The sequence below is a fragment of the Dermacentor albipictus genome, unplaced genomic scaffold, assembly GCF_038994185.2.
Source record: "Dermacentor albipictus isolate Rhodes 1998 colony unplaced genomic scaffold, USDA_Dalb.pri_finalv2 scaffold_57, whole genome shotgun sequence".
NCBI classification, from domain to species: domain Eukaryota; kingdom Metazoa; phylum Arthropoda; class Arachnida; order Ixodida; family Ixodidae; genus Dermacentor; species Dermacentor albipictus.
Window position 1 is genome coordinate 296,028 of NW_027225611.1, and position 16,023 is coordinate 312,050.

The 16,023-nt window shown below is 43.6% G+C and overlaps 1 long non-coding RNA gene across 1 annotated transcript; it reads right to left on the bottom strand.

The window, feature by feature from the left end:
• Positions 1 to 310: 310 nt before the first annotated feature.
• Positions 311 to 8,858, bottom strand: LOC139053033 (uncharacterized). Its single transcript, XR_011510173.1, has 4 exons — positions 8,424 to 8,858; positions 7,328 to 7,432; positions 3,201 to 3,345; positions 311 to 420 (listed from the first exon to the last, which is right to left on the bottom strand). It is a non-coding gene; the product is annotated as an uncharacterized lncRNA (long non-coding RNA).
• Between the last annotated feature and the right edge of the window lie 7,165 nt (positions 8,859 to 16,023).

Here is a 16,023-nt window from a genome sequence, read left to right on the forward strand (position 1 = left end):
CTACAAGAAAATGCACCCTGAAGAAGATTGTACCTCCTTTTCATATTTATACTACAAGTATGCAAATGTAATTCTTGCTAGTTTAGTATATGTTCGATTACTTGTACTCGTCTTAATGCAGTGCTTCTTGCTGTAATGGTTTGTACACAAATCCACAGTAAAGTGTAATTTTGGGGTGAAAAATGTCAGGCAAAGTATTGGCATGTACTTGTAATTGAAAAAGACAAGTACACTTTACGTAGGTATTTCTGTACACCCACTTGAGCTTTCATTAAGCCTGAAGTCCTCCGGCCTAAATAAAAGCATGTCATAAATGTCTCAAGCACTGTTTATTGGACCTTCTAACGGTATTTCGATGCATCCAGTCTGCCGAGAGAAGACCGCTGGAGTGGGTTGCTTGGGTGAGAGCGAGCAGGGCACCTGAAAAAGTAAAGCCAATAATTTATCTTGACTCATGCAACAGGTTAGCACATAGGCAAATTTGCCTATGTTCTCACAGATAAGAAAGGTTCAGCATTCCGGTCATAGAAGATAACGAATACATCTTATTGAAAAATATGTGGTTTCATGCACTGCCTATGTTTCAAGGGAACATGGATTACTGTGGGAGAATAAGCTGTCATAATTAGCAGGCGATTGAAGCAAGTCTTATAGGAAAAAGATGGACACATCGTTTGATTAACAATAATTACTAGTATTGAAGCAACAGAATACAAACATGAAATACCTTTAAAAACAACACCAACAGGTTGAGATAATAAATTATTCAGAAACTAAACCCGTCTGCCAGCAAAATACCGTAGTGTATTGGCTTTGACATTGCGCTGCTCAGGCAGAGGGCACGGGATTGAATCCCAGCCACAATGGCTGCATTTAGATGGCAGGGAAATGCCAAAACCCCTATGTAAGGTCTATTGGGTACATGTTAAAGGAGACTAGGGATCCCGCCAACTTGAAGTTATAAAAACCGGGGTAAATTTCGAGATAAGTAAACTCACAAAAGTAGAAGGCCCTGGCCATGCGAAGACCATATAAAGGCTTTTAAGGTAGGTACCAGCAGCCGCTAAATTTCTTGCAAAAGCGAAATATAGCAGAAGCGGTATTTTTCCGTAGATCACTTTTGCAAGGTATTTTACAATTTGACACCCGACATGTTGGGCATCTACGGGCAACAGCAATTCTGGCACAGATCATAGCAAACACTGTTGCACCTAGGTATACATAGACAAATAGGTATAGGTACAGTCGCCGACTGATTTTCCGGACATGATTACTCGGTCTGCTTCACGGCACCGCCATTCTCCCCATGGACCATAATATATAACAACTTCCGAAAATTCGGACGCCTTGCAACCTCTCGTCTGATTTTTCGGACACTCCTTGAGCCAACTTGATCGAGAGCACCATGCACCGACTCTCACCGTTGCATGGTTCTACTTGCTGAACGCCATTTTTGTTTTGAACGAAGCCTCCTTGGTGCCCCACGAAGTGGCGCTACTACAAATCCCTGCTCATCATCATCGTTTCTGCCTGGTTTGTAGCTACAGCAGTTCTGGTCTCAGCTTAGTATGCGATGCCAAGACAATCCAGCAGCTGATTTGTTTGTTTCTTCATGCACGACGCTGCAAGTAGGCCAGGTTTTTTGTTTGTGCAACTGATGCCGGCGTGACGATGTTTGACGAAGCAAGATGGGCCAATTCATTTCACTAATATTTAGAATAGCTACCTGTAAGCACCACCTACCTTTCAACAACATTTGCAAAGCAAAAAACCTCACCCTGAAAATCTGCACACGAAGACATCGGTAGCATCATCAGCGTGGGGCCTCAAGATAATACGGCAAGCCAAGAAATTACTGACAGCACGAGTGCAATCATGCCAACAGGAAATCTGTGGCTGAATAATGCACCTTCTACCACTTGGCAGACAGTGCATTTTCGCAAGGCCCTAACTACGGCAGATCATTGTTAAGGAGTTCCCGAATGCACAACTCTATGCCATTTTCCCGCTGACTCTAGGGAAGCACCTCTGCACAGTTGCAAGAAAAAAAGCTAGATGCCCCAAGAGAAATGAGCCCACTCAAGCCATGGAAGTTATGTTTACCTCGTCTTCCTACAACTACTCTAAACCTAGGACTGCTGTTTTGCACAAGGGAACAAACGTCAACATTGGTGCCTCGCCCAACACAAGTGGTCTGCGCCGTAGAAGGTGCCATCAGTCAGCCCACAGATGAGGCCCACACCAGTGCTGTCAGTGTGCTGTACAAATTGCAGAAGCACAGCCTACAAGCTTGTCTGCCTTAGTGTGACCGCAATAATGAACGAAAACCAACGAATCACGTTTGTTTCGTGCTGAGAACAGTTGCCTCATGCTGGATTTTCCTACAATTCTTTCTAAGCACAGATAATGCTTCGTTTGTTGTGTAGGCATGTAAATAATGAAAAGGCCTGCATCACTATCTCTGAAAAAAATAATGTAAGAAAGCACGTACAGTACACAGGTGCAGTGTCTATCACATACCATTTCGTGCAGTAGAGGCTACATCGGATAAACCGGCAAATGTATAAATGACTGGCAGCGTGACCAAGCAAACTTGATGTGTGGGTCAGTCAGCAGTGGTAGTGCACTACTCTCGGTGCACATGCACCTATGTTTAAAAGCTGCTTGATCGTGACAAAATAAAAAGACAAAAGCGCTGGAGAGATATCTGAAACTTTTCCTATATGTGTGACGAGGAACCTGGCACTAGCTCCCCATGCAGAGAATTACTAGACAGTGAGACTGCTTCTTATCATTGTAAAACAAATGTCACACTCACCATGTGATGCATCCTTTTCGTTTCTGTGCGAACAATATGTATTCAGATCTATTCTCCCCCTTTCACCTTTTGCACAATATTACTGTGCGAGCTATAATACTGAACTGTTAGTAGCACTCTGTCCTGTTGCCTCCTTTCTTTCCTTGTGAATTGTGTGCTAAATACGGCTTTTTTTGGTGAAAGAGTGCTAGTTTAACGCATAAACTAGCGCCGTGGCACTTTGCAATAAAGGACTGTTATAATTCTCTAAAAATATGTCCATGCAGAACAGTGTCAAAAGAACACCTTAAAGAAAGAATATGAGTGTATCTATCATAAAGACCAATCCTTGTCTTTTTTCCTTAACATAATTTTCAATACCGATATTGAAGTACAAGCTCACCATATTATATCACCTTGTCAATGAAGCAAGGCACAATGGCGCCCAACTGTCGCGGGACCAACTTGGATGTGGAGATCAGCGCAGATCAGCAACATAGCATGGTCTGCTTACACTTCTTCTCCAGGTCCAGCCATACCTATAGCAGCTATAAAACAAGTGAGCTTAGAATAACAAGCGAAACAATATAAAAAGTGGCAGTGAACAAAGCAACTTTCGTTAGGCATAAATAGGATCGCATTGCTGACATTATGCACATAAGTAACTTCATTTTGAGCAACAAAGCATCCAATTTAAGAAACATTATATGTATGAGCTATCTATGTGAGAAAGATTAATCGAACGCCCTCTATTTGCTACACCCCTCCCCTTATGCATGGATGTCTCCCTGACTGAGTGAGCTGGGCTGATCCCAGGTATAGTGTAAGTAAAGGGTGTCACTTGGTGGGCCAATCTCGATACCATTGCATGACTTGTACAATAATTTTAATGTGTATTGTAATGCTGGCCATCCTGCAGGCACTGCAACATTATAGCACCCATAAGGCTAATGGTATTACCTGATAAGGTTAACTACTAAGTGTCCCCAGAAGCATAACTCGGCATGTATACTCGGAGGCCATTATTATAAGAGAAGCAATAGCAGAGGTGAAGCTTTATCTTGTGCCATATGCAAAATGGCCGAGCACGCCCAGCTTTTGGTTACATTCTCACTTGTGACCACTGCAACAGGCTGACTGACATGCGTAACCAGCAGTTTGTAGGACCATATTTTCATAACCTGCATTTTTTTTTACATCTGAAGAGATCAGCCTCAAGCTCCATGCTGCGCTGCACTCGAGAAGCATTATAAACTGGCAACATTTAAATGCTATGCTGCATGGTTTGTTGCATGCTTTAGGAATTTACTTATTTATTGTACACATAGCTCATAGTCTCCAGTTGGAGTATTGCATGAGGTGGCAAGAAAACAAATTCTGAACTAACAAGGAGAACATTCAACAAAAGTCAGACCAAAGAAAAAAAAATAACATACTCTCATAATGGGACTATGTATCTGGCAGCTAGCTTATAAAAAAGACAATTAGGAATGTTTTACTACTGGTAGCGCTTTAGGGGATGGAATGTAGAATTCCAAGCATCATAGACTTTTCCCGTATTCACAAAGCAACCTTATACTTATCTTTTGCCTTCCTTACCTTTTCAGTGCCTTAACGCGTTTCATAAACAAACCTTATGCTTAAGTCGAACCTTTCCTTAACCTTACCGGCTCGGAAAAGGAGCGTTCCTTAAGGTAGCCCGGCAGCTACCTTAAGGCGCCACTTATTATGGCCGACCACGCAAGCAGCTTTTCGGAGCTAGTCGATTTTGTCGCCTTATTAAGGGAAGCCGATGTTCGCGAAGCCCTTCCTTATGTAAAGCTCATCCAGCGTGTACTCAGGGACCGTCAGAATGTCATGGAGATGTACAACGACGGCGAGTTTCTTGGCAGGTTCCACTTTTCAAAACGAGCGGTGGTACACCTTCTCTCCATCCTGCCACTTGCTCCGAGCCCAGACGATCGCGGTTCGCCTGTGCCGCCACTTCTCTTTCAAGTTGTCCCAACACTTGCGTAGCTGATGCTCCGTGCGCGGGTGGACTCCGTTCTTACTGTTGAACTGTTCTTCTATCTGCTGCCATTTCTTTTTCTTCTCGCTCAGGGACACCGCATCAGTACGCTTGATCTCCAGCACGTTGCTCTCTCTCGTCACCAAGTCAATCAAAGTTCCCCGCTCCTCCTCCGTAAAGTTGATTTTTTTCCTCTCAGTGGCCATTCCCACAACAGATCTTACAATAAGCAAACGAACACTTCAAAACACAAATAAATGAACAAATAAGGAAATAAATAAATAAATACGTGCAATATTTACAGCATCTAAAAGTACAAAGCGCAAGTTATAGCTAACACACAAGAGAAAAAGTGAAGCAACTGCGCTCGAGCACCGCAAAATGGAAATGGAAAATGAAGCACCGCAAATGAAAAAAAAAGCGCCAACGCGTGTTGCCATGGCAACACGCGTTGCCGTTTTTTTGCGCGTCTCTCATCTGCAGATGAGAGACGCGCAACAGCTAGAACTCGCTCTTTCCACATTGCTTTTTCACAACGCGTAATAATGCGCCATCCAATTTTTATATTTATTGTTCTCAGCGACAAAAATGTGTTTCCTTTTTAATAACTGAGTGGTTTAAGGCCAAGAAAAGTTCATAGCCTCGCACCCATGCTCATCTCTTATGACGATAAGGCTGCCTTCGATAAGGACGCCTTTTCACCCAATAAGGGACGCTTCTGAATCATACCTTGGCCTTTTCTCAACCTTATACTTTCCTCATCCTTATAAAAGGGCGCCTTATAGCGTTAAGATAAGGTTGGTTTGTGAATACGGGCCCTAAGCCACCTTTCGTGGTTTTTTGTTTTGAAGTCCTATTCTCTGTACTATTATAGAAATGAATAGCCCCCTCCAAAATAAAACAAAGAAAACATGTAATGCACAGTAATGTAACACAATAATGTAATGCACAACAGTGAATACTTAGAAAAATGTAATTAAGAACATGGAGTCTATGTGGGCACAGATGTTAGATGTCTACATGAAAGCATAATAATAAAGGTGGGCAGAGCATTTATGCTATTGTCGGGCAACCTGCTGCAAGACATACAGGTAAAAGGATATGCATGCCTCACAACACAGTCCCTAAAAATATATGTCACAATACAGTGAGTAGGTATATCATGCTTATCTACAATAGCTCCTAATTATATTTATTTCAGAGGGGGCTACCTATGAACCTTGATCAAACTGAAGGTGGGCCAAATTCTAAATATACGATTCAAGTAGACAGAAAAGGGACGTTATGAATATGGCATCTACAGCAAAAGTGTTGTACATTATTGTTGTACATTATGTCATACCTGCCAACCTGTGAACATAATATTTTGTAAAAATGCTGCAGACACTAAATTCTTTGTTGGGGACATAACACACATTATTTTAAAGCTTGCTCTCAGCACCCCCATTGTTGCATACACACACACATTATTAATAAAGGGAAAATCGCACATCCACCCACTCGTAGAAATTGCTACAAAAGAAACCCCTACGGATTCCTCGAAAGGAAAGCCTCATAGTTGAAAAAAAGAAACCGTCCAGGTCCGGGACTCAAACCCGGGACCACCGTCTTTCCGGGACAGCCGCTTTACAATCTAAGATAACCAGGCAGCTAGCAGATGGCCGGGCGAATTCGAATTTGTCGACAACATGAAGCAAAGGCAAGGGTGTGACGTAATAGTTCTGCGGAAACGCGCAAGGTGTAGAGAGGTAATTAATAAAGGGGAAAAAATATTATGTCAAACCCTTGCCTTTGCTTCGTGTTGTCAACTAATTCGACTTCGCCCTGCCATGTGCTAGCCACCTGGTTATCTCAGATGGTACAGTGGCTGCCTCGGAAAGGTGGCAGTCCCGGGTTCGAGTCCCGGACCAGGACGAATTTTTCTTCAACTGTGCGGCTTTCCTTTTGAGGAACACATACGGGTTTCCTTTGTAGCAAATGCTACGATGTCTGATTTTCCCTTTAATAATTACTTCTCTCCACCTCGTGTGTTTGCGCATAACTATTACGTCACACACACATTATCAACCATTATTTAACTTGTCGTGCAGCACAAAAAGCAGCAGCGAACTTGAAACCAGTAACTGACAGCTTTGTTTTTTCTTTAGATTACAGAGCTTTTACAGCGTGTTTGCTGCTGCCGCTTTACGCTGCTTCATGAATTTATCTGACCAAACTTCCCTAAAGCAAGTGCCCCTCTGATGTTCTCGTTAGAGATATTGCATCGCTAATAATAAACCATTACAAGTACCATTACAATTAATTTTTACGTGCATTTTAACAATGTCATGCCTTTAATCTCTCAACAGCTTTAAAATATCTTAACCAACACAACTTCATTGTCTTTCTAAAGTGACATCCATAAAATTGTAAAATGAGCCCACATTTGTAAACCCACGGAAAATTCAGGAGAGTTTCCAAACATGGATGATACCAACAAAATTTGCAGCTTGTGTAAGTGGCAGCAACTGCTTTGCACACACCTTGTCACAGCATGCACATCAGGTACTTTGCCGTGCTGTTGAGGCTGCAGAAGTGCCGCAGGTGCATATCTGGAGGTGCCTCTGGTTCACAAAATCTTGCCATCCCTAAACAATAATAAATGCTTAATTTATTGTAATCTCTGCTGAAACTGCAAACTTGTGATATAAAAAGATCACGTCATATTTTGAAAAAAGTCTCTACAACCAGTTACATGAAGCTGCAACTGGTTGTGCAAATATCTGACCGTAACATCACAGGCGGTTAAATAACACGTAAATCGAACTGTAGCAAACATGAATCTACTATGAAAAGGTTCACACAAACGTACAGCTGTATAACGTGAAATGTGAGTTGTACTATCAAAAAATTTCTTAGTACATGAAAAGCGTTCCAAAACCTAATTTGTTTATGCGGCGCAACAAAGCACTGCTCCCAAAGGACGATGCGCTCAAAATTTCAACAGACCACCTCTTTTTCTGGAGAGACAATACAGAAAAGAGAAAGATTTGTCGATTAAAAAGAAACATTGCTTTTGTAATTTCGGCTTCTCTGCAAGATCGGAACCCTTTACAAGTACACGAAAACACACAGGACACTAATACACGTCATCTGACGACACTCTATAAACAGACGAATTTCCATACAAGCTGAAAATCTGGCCATGCGTCGACGAAGAAATCGGGTGCTATCTCGCGCAGCTGTTAGCTGTGAAGACGACACATGGACGTACTACTTCTGGAAATGCCTATACCATTTCTCAATGAAAAATTATGTACACAAACAGTAACTTGCTTTGCTTGAATTTTTGTGCCCATTTAGATCAAAGAACCACCCGCGCTAGCGTGCTTCATAGGTGAAAGTAAATAAACCACAGATAGAGCTGTTGGTAACATGAATACGTTTTAGGGCAATTTCCATGGAACTTTTTGCTAAATGTGCACTGCGACATGAAGAACAACCATTTGAAAAGCACATTTATAATTCTTGCTGCTTTACTCATTCGGATTCGGTTGTTGTACGGATCTTGCGATACGTACAAGAACGCACACTTCACGAACCATAGACGGGAAGAATGCGCGCAAGCGCCGGACTTACCTTTCTAGGCGTACTCGGAAAACGCTCCTTTTAGCGTCACAGGTGCCGCGGCATCGACTGCACCAACGGTCCTTCCGGCGCACACACTGTTGAATTGCGGATCAACTACAGGACGCAAGAGCACAATTTTCACCAAATTCTTCCGTACAGTGTGATACGATGCGAGAGTGCCAGAGGAGGAGATCCTTTTCGTGAGCCCGGAACAAAGAAAGTGGCGAAGGCTCATACCTTCGACATCGGCGCACCACACGAAGGATACTGCGGGCTACATTACGCGGTCCCAGGGGTTTTGTGATTCTCAATGAATACAAAATGCACCACAATTACTCTCGGCACAGCGTACACACGATTAAACAACTGCATCGGACGGCGTCAATGCAGCGCGCACTCACATGTAGCTAAGGCTGAAGACGGCAAAATAATATCACCTGTAACTTTACCGGCGCTATCTGTGCTGCCATCTGTAGGCCGCCACCGAAAGCGACCGTGCTTTCGGTGATCTCATGGATGGTGACGGCGTTGTATTTCGATGTTATGCGAGTCGTACAGCGTCTTGTACGACGTGTTTCAGCAACGTTGCTTTTAATAGAGAGGACGGCAATGTGCGTATACGCCGTATAGACGTCTCACCCATTTGAATAACACAACAGGAAATTTTCAGTCTGTCGTATTTTGGGACGTTGTGACTGTCGTTCTGTTCTCTGTAGTGTGACGTCTTGTAGTCGAAAATTCTGTAGCTTCTGATCAATATATTTGATTAAAAATTGACAGAGACCTCTTTAAGGATAAGAAAAATTATTAATAAAAAAAAAGAAAGTAGAAAAAAAAAAGCTTTCGCACAGGATTTGAACTGCGGACCTCACGATTTCGAGACAAGCATCTTACCACCGCACCACGCCGAACACGCCCGCACCTCACCTAGGCCAGCAATATAAATCTCGCTGTGGGTTGCTGTTTACATTTACATTTTAAAAGCCAAGATGCGCTTTCACTTCACCGGTCGCGTCAACTGCCGTATCTCTATATGCGCAAAAGTGTTGTTACCATCGACAGGTACATCGTGGAATGCTAGAACATCAATTTTGCTGTAACGATATCCATATTTAATAAGAAATTCAGAAATAGACAACGGTGACCGGGGACACTGAAGGTTTTTACTGGTAATTTCGACAGTTGTCTCTTGCTCTTTACACTTTTGAGCTCGCATATAATTCGTGCGTTCAATGCAAAATAGCTACATAAACACTCGTGGGTGAGTCTTGATCCGGACAGTATACTGGCTTCTCACGGCAGCGCTGTACCAGATTAATGAGACCCGAGCGAGAAAGCTTTTCACGCAACTTTGTGGAACAATCCAAAACTTCTTTTCCGCTTCGCATAAGCTCGTGCAATATTTCTGGGAAATTAACTAATGTGTCAGTGTAACCGCACATGTAAGTCCACAGGACTGTGTGCCCCATCTTACCAAATAAAACAAAGCGGATACGCAGCCATTCCCGCAGATGGTATGATTTTGATCAGCGGCCGATTTTGAGGAGGCCGGTAGCGCGTTGCTGGTGCCGCGTCGTCACGGCACAATTATAACAATTGGCCACGTCGACTTTAATACCGGTGTCGGTGCTATCAGTATTGCCGGCTTCAGAGAAGCACGATTGAATACCGCGCAAGAGAAAAGTGCAGTGTACACCACCGATGCGAAGCTGACATTTTAAAGGGCCGCGACGGAAAGTGCTTCTGTTGCGACTTCAGAACGCTTGGCCGTCGCGACCGAATGTTTCTGTTGCGACGTCAGAATTGCTGTCGTAACGTCAGAAATGTCTGTCGCAGCTACAGAAACGTTAGGAACTTCTGTCGTACAACAGAAATTTCTGTATTTGCAGCAGGAATTCCTGTTGTCTTTTTCAACTGGGCAGGACCGGGAATCGGTTTGAAATTCGCAGCTAGCATATCGCAGTTTGGTCTGTGAATGTTCCGAGGTGTTCACGCAATTTCTGTAGAGCTTGATAATGGCCCAATTTAGCACTAGGGGTTAAATTGTCAGGATGTCGAACAATAAAAAAGCTCCTCCCCAGTTATATTCAAGCATTAAACTGGTATGCATGATGCCATCCAGTATAGTTGCCACAAAGCTCCAGATTAAACCAGCTTTTGTGACAAACAGGCGACCCTATATGGTGCCACTGCGTCCAGTATAAGCCAGTTTAGTTGCAAACAGGGCTCCTGTTAAGACCCATTTCTGCGTGAACTGGTCATGCCTATACCTGCTTGCATGCCAAACGGGACCCCGTTCAGACCTGTTCGTGTGTGAACTGGTCCTGTTTACACCTCTTTGAATGCCAAACGGGACCCCGTTCAGACCTGTTCGTGTGTAAACTGGTCCAGTTTATACCTGTTTGAATGCCAAACGGGACCCCGTTCAGACCTGTTCGTGTGTAAACTGGTCCAGTTTATACCTGTTTGCATGCCAAACGGGACCCCGTTCAAACCTGTTCATGTGTAAACTGGTCCTGTTTATACCTGTTTGTTGCTAAACAGGTCCCTGTTAAAACCAGTTTAAACCTGTATAACCCAGTTTGAATTTAAATAGGATTTTCCAATAGGGAGCTGCTGCATTGAATGACACTGCCGTTTCAATCTGCCCATTATGATGTCATATTTCTGCTGATAATGATTTCTAGGATTAATTTAGCAGCAGAAAAACAGCAGACTGCCACAATTTCGCTTCGCTTTAGTAATAATTATCAAGGAACTGCAGAAGTTAAATCTTAAGGTGCTACATATGGCATACAGGGAGTGATATTGCCCTTTTAAAGCAAAAAATTCTGTTTTTGATGGGTGTATGATGAGGATTGGTGTCCGTATACCTCCTCCTGAGGCTAAGAAGAAACGGGGTTTACTGAGAAGCCCTTCTCATCATATCATGAGAGGCCAACAAGGACACCAAGGAAAACAAGGGAAATAACTTGTACTTACTAATTGAATAAAGAAATGATAAATTAATGGCAATGAAAGTGGATGAAAAAACAACTTCCCACAGCTGGGGAGCGTTCCCACATCGTTGCATTATGCATGCAATGCTCTAACCAATTGAGCTACTACGGCACGCGGCATAGTAGGCCAGCGCCACCACTCACAAACCTTGGCAGCGGATGTGGAGCATCCTTTCTGCCGCAGGCGTCACGAGTACATGATCTTTCTGGGTGAAAGCAACTGTTCAATAAACCCGCACATGCTATATGAAGGCATCAAAGTTGCCGGATTTGAGACCGTCATTATGTAAGAACGAGAAGAAAGGGGGTTAACTGAGGGGCCCAATATTTATTAATCATATCATGAGAAGCCAATAAACAGAAAACATAGGGGAAATTACTTGCACTTACTAATTGAATTAAAGAAATGATAAATGAAAAAACAAATTGTCACAGGCTGGGAACGATCCCACGTCTTTGCATTCTTCCTGAGGCTGTTGCTTAAAATGGTGTGTGCAAGTTTATTTTGCTGATGACTGTTTTACATTACTAGGCAGCGAAATTTTTTTCTTGTCTTGTGGGATATATACTTGACTCCTCCTTTATAGATAGTTATATTTTAGCAAAAAAATAATTGTTACTTTTCATCACTATCTTCATGCAGGTAAAAGTTGGTGAAAACACCTTCATGCCATTAGACAAATGGCTGTTTGTGATGAAGAATGTGTCCGACGCCAAGTGCTGTTTGGAGCTGGCCAAACACTTTTGGCTACCTTCTGAGGCTGCCACGCGCAGCCTTACAGGCCAGGCGTGCCGCAGCATGGCCACGAACTTGACAAAGCTGCCGGCCACCCCAGAGAAGGTGGAGATGGTAAAGAGTAAGTATATACTACAGCAGACATTTCTTCACACTATTACACATATTGCCCTGCAGTGGCTATGGTGTTATGCTACTGACCATGAAGGCTACAAACTTGACTCCCAGTCACTTCCAATATGGGAAGAATTCAAGAACATTGGGTTCTTTAGGAATTCCTGAAGAACCCAATGTGGTCATAAAAATCGGGAGCCCTCCACTACAGCATTTCTTGTAGCTCAGCTATTTTTGCTATGTTAATTCTCATCAGTTAACCAATTGGTCTACCCAAATAAGTCTGTAGAACCAAAATGTATACTCTTGACTCCAGTGAGAGAAAACTCACCTTAGTGGAACTGCTGTATAAACTTAAATAGGGTTGCAACATTGGCTGGCTGCCCATTGGAATGATAATGATATAGTGTATTTCCGTTAACTAGTACGGTTAATTCGATCCTGTTCTGAAAGCTTCAGCTGCCACTCATACATTTCCATTGGCTCAAATGCATTTTTTCTATCTGAAGTTGGCCTTCGCTAGATAATGCAAACTTAGGTAATCATAATCATGCATGCTGTGACCCCCCGAAGAGTTCTTCGATAGCTGCTGTGTTTGTCTTGGGTGTTACTTAAGGCACAGCGATTGCATTGAACATATATCTTCCTCCAAATACCCCATTTATGGCTTGCCTGTGGACATTTTAAGAAGTGCAAACAGTTTACAAATAATTATACACTATTTGCTTGGATTTATTGTGCACATTTTTTTTTTATATCAACAGTAGTCTAAAAATTTCCTCCGCAGTACAGTCTAATGAAAAAGACGAGAAAAGAGTGCCGTGCACGCCTAGCGAAGCTATGTGGGCTGGATGCAGTGCGTGGCCAAAGATGAGTTGGAGACTAGTGGTATAGACTATAAAAGCAAGCTACTATAGTTCAAATTGCCTAGCATTACACAGAATATGATAGCTGCACTTTTCTTTGGCAACCTTTTGTGCGCAGGTGGACATGTGCAAAAGAAGCAGCATACCGTATTTACTCGCGCAATGATCGCACTCCTGAATTTTTTCGTCCAAATTCGTTTTTTTTTAATTTTTTAATGATCGCACCTCGAACTTGCCGCAGCGATATGTCGTGTGCCAAGTGTAGCTAATGTTGATCGCATTTACCATCTGTCGAATGCTTTGCGAACGACTCTTCAAGACAAAGCAAGCGGTCTGCACGCACCAAACCTCATTTCATTACTTTCATCACTTTCTGCACTTCCACAACTAAAAAAAGGCTGCAACCAAACTTGCCTTTATTATGTGTAGGCTTTATAATGGTTGCGGTCAACAACAACAAGAAAGGCGCCTTTCAATTCTTCTCATTTGCACTCGTGGGCATGCAACAAATCGTGAGTGGCAACGATAGTAGCCACGTTTACAGTGATACGTTAAAAGTGTACCCTGTTCATACGCCGACGCTTGTAACACAGCTAAGATATTCACCCACCCTTAGAGGAAACGTGCCGTATTAGGATAGTAGTGAAGACAGATGCTGTAGCTTCTGCAGGATGCCGGCCATGTGTTTTTATGTCACTGGCAGCTAACCACGCCCATCTGCTTCTGTGCCCCCAAAGTGGACATGGCTATGTTATTGCCGCAAACTTGCCAATATTAACGATATTATTCATTAATACAGGAGAAACTGTTTCGATGCATGTAATGCACTCACGAGAAGAAAAAAATAGCGCGTTCAGCGCATTCGGCTTGCTCCGCGGGCCGCCATTTTTGTTCTGGTGTCCCGCAGCAAACACGGGAGGAAAAAAAATTTTTTCTTCTCGCGAGAAATTTCACCCGCTTAATGATCACAGCCCTGACTTTGCGTCAATTTTTCTGACAAGAAAAGTGCGATCATTATAGGCGAGTAAATACGGTATATATTCAGCCTATCCTTCACTGAAATGTCCTCAATCCATGTCCTTCACTTAAATGAAACTTCATTGAACCCTACACTTTTTCTTTCCCCTCATGTTGTTTAAGTGGTTACCACTGAGCATCACTTCTGCAATATTTTTCAGACTGTCTGGCAAAGTACATCGACCTCCACCCTGCACCACAGCCACCTAGGGAGCATCGCTAGGGTGTCGAGATAGGGGTGGTGTGATGACCGCGGCGCCCTTCCCATAGAGAGGGGTGATCCCCTTGCGCGTGACTGCCGCTAAGGCAATACAGAGCGCTGCGGCCCGGGGCGCCGTGTGCATTTCCGCGGAGACTGCGCAGAGAAGGCAGCGAGTCCGGCTAGACAGCGCCTGGGCGCCGGATGTTCATGGTGTGTTTTGCTGCAGATTGTTGCGTGTGCTGCTTATTTAGATCTGCTGTGGGCTGACGAAGGTCGGCTTCAGATACCTGATGACGTCGCACCTGAGCCAAGACTGCCTTGAGCGCTCGTTTGGGATAGTACGGCAGGCAAGTGGTGCAAATGATCACCCCACCCCGGCTCAGTTCATCCTTATCATCAGGTACTCGTATATCTTTGGCTGTAAAAATAATTTTGCTGAACAGCTTCCTGTAATTTCAACATTTGCAGGTGCTTGAGCTTTTACAGTCTTGCAAAGAGCCCTAGAGGTGGAAGCGTGTCGCCAGGACTTCTGGACTCCCTTCTTTCTGCGGAAGAGGCACTCCTGGAAAATCAGAAACAAGATGATGTATTACCCATGGAGGCTGTTGAAGTGGCCGTGGACCATGTGGACTATGTAGAAAAACGAAGCGATGCTCGCTTGGTATACTACATTGCAGGCTACGTGGCCAGGAAGCGTGTGCTCTCAACTAGCTGTGCAGCGTGCAGGGATGCCTGCCTTGCGCCGAGGGACTGTGTCTCAAAAGAACTCCCAGCTGATGCCTCCAAAGAGTGGGACTTGGGTGGGCTTCTCTACCCGTCGGAGTCATTGTATCGTCTGATTCAAGCTCTTGAAAGCAGGCTAACACATGAACTTAGCAGAACGCGTCTGCATTCTAAAGCTGCCTTCAGCATACTCAAGAAAGCGAGTACAAATGTGCCACAAATTGGTTGTGTGGAGCATTGCCTGGCACTTACAGAATCGGTGGTCAGGTTTTTCTGCCTTACCAGAACCCACTTTCATTTGAAGAGCCTCAACCAGGAAATGGACGAGAAAAAAGGCAAAAGAACGAAGCCTTGCCTTATGTGAAACAAGCAGCAGAATTGGAAGTACATTCTGCTGTATGCAATAAAGTTTACTCGTCCAGAAACATGTTGCTTTTGTTTATCTGTTTTTTGAATTGCAGTGAGAATGAAATGACTCCAGGACGTTGCACTACAAGGTATGTCATGGTTTAATGCTGATTTGGCAGGTGTAAACGAACTTAAACGCGTTCGTACGTAATAACGCCCACAAAAAAAAAACGGGTGGCGAAAATGAATATTCCGGGGGATCCTAGCAGTTATCGCGTTGACCTCGGAGAAGAAAGAATACGATTGCATATAAATCGTGCAAACAGCATTCTACGATAGATAAGCTCCCCGCTGATTTAGTGGCTTTAATATGGAATTTCTAAAATGTGTGCTCGCTTTCTTCCAGCAGAAAACTCGGTTGTGTTACCCCGTATTCGAAAACCGCATGATAACCGTAGCGCAATACCATCTTTGCGATGTCTAAGGGACTGCAGTATTAGCTAGAATTTCTAAAACTCAGTCAAATGCGTTTCCACTACAGCATTCCCTCTAAACGCGCAGCGGACGGCCGCGCGTGCTGACGGCGCCCCTGACAACAGCGCCG